The sequence below is a fragment of the Primulina eburnea genome, chromosome 4 (genome assembly GCF_022965805.1).
Source record: "Primulina eburnea isolate SZY01 chromosome 4, ASM2296580v1, whole genome shotgun sequence".
NCBI lineage: Eukaryota > Viridiplantae > Streptophyta > Magnoliopsida > Lamiales > Gesneriaceae > Primulina > Primulina eburnea.
Window position 1 is genome coordinate 27476219 of NC_133104.1, and position 4304 is coordinate 27480522.

Sequence of the window (4304 nt, forward strand, 5' to 3'; positions counted from 1 at the left end):
GATTTAGATTTTGAACTTAGAACTATTATAGGATTGCATGCTCTACTCAGATTTATTTTGGGGGAATTAAGCTAGAAGAACCTTGACCTTTGCATGTCTATAAGTTTAGATCTTGTAGTGGGATTCAACTTAGAGTTCCGATCTTTCAGGGAGAATTTTTATATCTGGTTCCACTACCAAGGCCTTGATAGATTCAGGGGCCACTCACTCGTTTATTTCGGAGGTCTTTGCAAACTTTCTCAAGATCAAGACCATTGGGCTAGACAAAGCCTTTTCAGTAGTGTTGCCGTCAGGCGAGGAGATGGCAGCCACCAATGTTATCCGAGATATAGATATGGAGCTGCACGGTAATCTTGTTTATGCGGATCTGATCGTGCTACCGATGCCAGAATTCGACATCATCCTAGGGATGGACTGGCTATTGAGGAACAGAGTGTTGATAGACTTCCAGCAGAGATCTGTTCTTGTCCGACCGCCTGGGATGGAGCAATTCTTATTTGAGCCGGACAGGTATTTTCCTTTACCGTGCATTATTCCATATGTTCAGGCTAGGAATCTCATGCATAGAGGGTGTCGGGCATTTCTAGCGGCCTTTTTATCTGTCCCCGAGGAACCCAGCCAGTCAGTCTCAGATGTTCCGATTGTCAGAGATTTCTTAGACGTTTTTCCCGAAGACGTCTCTGGTATGCCACCTGAGAGAGAGGTGGAGTTCTCCATTGAGCTTATGCCAGGTACGGCTCCGATATCCAAAGCGCCGTATCGACTAGCACCGACAGAGATGGCAGAGCTTAAGAAGCAGATTCAGGAACTTCTGGAAAAGGAGTTTATTTGCCCGAGCTTTTCTCCATGGGGCGCGCCGGTCTTATTTGTGAAGAAGAAGGATGGCTCGATGAGGCTTTGCATTGACTATCGGGAGTTGAACAGGGTTACAGTGAAGAACAAATACCCACTGCCGAGGATTGAGGAAATGTTTGACCAGTTGCAGGGAGCTTCGATTTTCTCCAAGATTGATCTGCGTTCTGGTTATCATCAGTTGAGAGTGAGAGATGCTGATGTCTCGAAGACAGCTTTCAGGACTCGTTATGGTCACTACGAGTTCCTTGTGATGCCGTTCGGTCTGACGAATACGCCAGCGATCTTCATGGATCTCATGAATCGCGTATTTCAGCCGTACCTCGATCAGTTTGTGATAGTGTTCATAGACGACATTCTCGTCTACTCCAAGAATCAGGAGGATCACAGCAGACATCTGACCACAGTGCTGCAGACCTTGCAGAAGCACAAGTTATTTGCAAAGTTCAGTAAGTGCGAATTCTGGTTAGAGAAGGTGGCGTTCTTAGGCCACATTGTTTCTAACAGTGGCATTGAGGTAGACCCAGCGAAAGTCGCTGCAGTTAGAGATTGGGTTGTGCCGCAGAATGCATCCGAGATCCGCAGTTTGCTTGGGCTAGCAGGATATTACAGAAAATTCATCCAGGGATTCTCCTCCATTGTCTTTCCACTCACAGCACTGACCAAGAAAAATGTGAAGTTTGTGTGGAGCGATGACTGTCAGAAGAGCTTCGATACTTTGAAGCAAGATCTTATTTCAGCACCAGTTTTGGCCACACCGTCAGGACCCGGCGAGTTTGTCCTTTATACCGATGCTTCGAAGATCGGTTTAGGTGCAGTTTTGATGCAGCATGGGAGAGTGATAGCATATGCGTCTCGACAGCTGAAAATCCACGAGAAGAACTACCCCACCCATGATCTAGAGTTGGCCGCAGTAGTTTTTGCCTTGAAGATTTGGAGGCACTATTTGTATGGGGAGAAGTGCCAGATCTTTACCGACCACAAGAGCCTCAAGTATTTCTTTACGCAGAAGGAGCTGAACATGCGTCAGAGGCGTTGGTTGGAGCTTGTGAAAGACTACGATTGTGACATTAGCTACCACCCGAGCAAAGCTAATGTAGTTGCGGATGCTTTGAGCAGAAAGGTCGCAGTGATGGCTCACTTGACGATTCAGAGACCTCTTCAGACTGAGATGCAGATGTTTGATCTCGAGACTTATCCTCGAGGTAGATTTCCTCGTCTATCTACCTTGACCATTCAGTCTTCCCTGCTTGACCGTATTCGCAGTGGACAGTCAGCAGATGAGCAATTGGCACAGTGGAAGAAGAGAGATGAAGCCAAGGGCAGTGTCTTGTATACAGTCACCGACGGTATTGTGAGATACCGAGACAGGATGTGGGTTCCTAGCAGTGATTCTATCCGAGCAGATATTCTAATAGAGGCCCACATGTCCCCGTACTCTATTCACCCTGGGAGTACAAAGATGTACAAAGATCTGCAGCTATTGTATTGGTGGCCTGGTATGAAGAAGGACATCAGACGGTTTGTGTCCGAGTGTCTGACCTGTCAGTTAGTGAAGGCCGAGCATCAGAGACCAGCAGGTTTGCTCAAGCCTCTTCCTATTCCTGAGTGGAAGTGGGAGAACATTACCATGGATTTTGTGACCGGATTGCCCAGGTCAGCCAGAGGATCGAATGCCATCTGGGTGATTGTAGATCGTCTTACCAAATCAGCGCACTTCTGGCCTATTAAGACGACTTTCACCATGGTTCAGTATGCAGAGTTGTATAACCAGGAGATAATCCGACTTCATGGTATTCCAGTGTCGATCGTATCTGACAGAGACCCTAGATTCACTTCCTCATTTTGGAAGAGTTTGCATTCGACTTTGGGTACTAAGTTGCTGTTTAGCACAGCTTTCCATCCCAGACAGATGGGCAGTCGGAGCGAGTTATTCAGATTTTGGAGGATCTTCTTCGTGCTTGCGTCATTGATTTCTCTGGGAGTTGGGAGTCGAACTTACCATTGGTTGAGTTCACCTATAACAATAGCTTCCAGTCTTCTATTGGTATGGCACCGTATGAAGCTTTGTATGGTCGTAAGTGTAGATCTCCTGTCCATTGGGATGAAGTAGGAGAGAGAGCAGAGTTGGGTCCAGAAATTGTTCAGCAGGCCGCAGATGTAGTAGTCAAGATCCGTGATCGGATGAGGACTGCTCAGAGTCGACAAAAAAGCTATGCAGATCAGCGGAGGAGAGATTTAGAGTTTGCAGTGGGAGATCATGTCTTTGTGAAAGTGGCACCTATGAAGGGTGTCATGAGATTTGGCACGAAAGGGAAGCTCAGTCCGAGATTCATTGGACCATTTGAGATCCTTGACAGAGTTGGGACGCTAGCTTATCGTGTAGCTCTTCTGCCGAATCTGGCCGGAGTACACAATGTGTTCCACGTTTCCATGCTAAGAAAGTACATGACGAACCCTTCGCATGTGCTGAATTTTGAGCCATTGCAACTTACTCCGAACCTGTCTTATGAGGAGAGACCAGTGCAGATCTTAGACAGACAGGAGAAGAAACTTCGGAACAAGTTGGTTAAGCGAGTCAAAGTCAAATGGCTCAACCATTCAGAAGAGGAAGCTACATGGGAGTCTGAGCCGGAAATGAGAAGTCAGTACCCCGAGTTGTTTGGTGAGTTCTAATTTCGAGGACGAAATTTATTTTAAGGGGGGAAGGATTGTAGAACACGGAATTTAGACTACGTACAAGCCATGCATAATTCTATTATTTTAAAATTTTAATTGACTGCATTGCAGGTTTATTTTAATGCATTTCTTTGAAGTTAATTATTTTATTATTTCAGTTCAGTAGTTTGATTTTTTAGCATTTCAGTTATTTCAGCGATGTCGGACCGGAGTTGGAGTTTAGAAATAAATTTAAGATTTCAGAAAATATATCCAGGACTTTATTTAGCTAGATAGTAAATTAATTTAAGTTAAAATGAAGTTTGAGGAATTATTTAAATTAAGTTGAGATAAGTTATAAATTGGGTTCACTAATTAATTCTTTAAATATTTATTTAGTAGATAAAACACTAGAGATTTAAAATACAATATCTAGGAAATGTTCCCCTCATTTTTATTAATAAAAATCGGCCATGCCCTCTCTTTTAGAAATTTAATTGTGTTTTTTTTTAATTTCAACTCATTCTTTATTTATCCTCTTAACTTTCCTAGATAGGTTTATCCTCCCCAACTTTTAAATCACCACCAAGATTTAATTTAAATCAATTCTCCCTTGCACCTAGACTTAAAAACCGTCCCTATACACCTCTAGTATCCCCAAGAAAATCTTTGGATATCAATCATCAAACAAACTAGGAGATAGAAGGTTTGATCTAGCCATTTTTATCCCACTTTATTTGTGGACCTTCCCTCTTCTCCTCAACCATTTCCCCCTCCATTTTTCGAGATTTCCA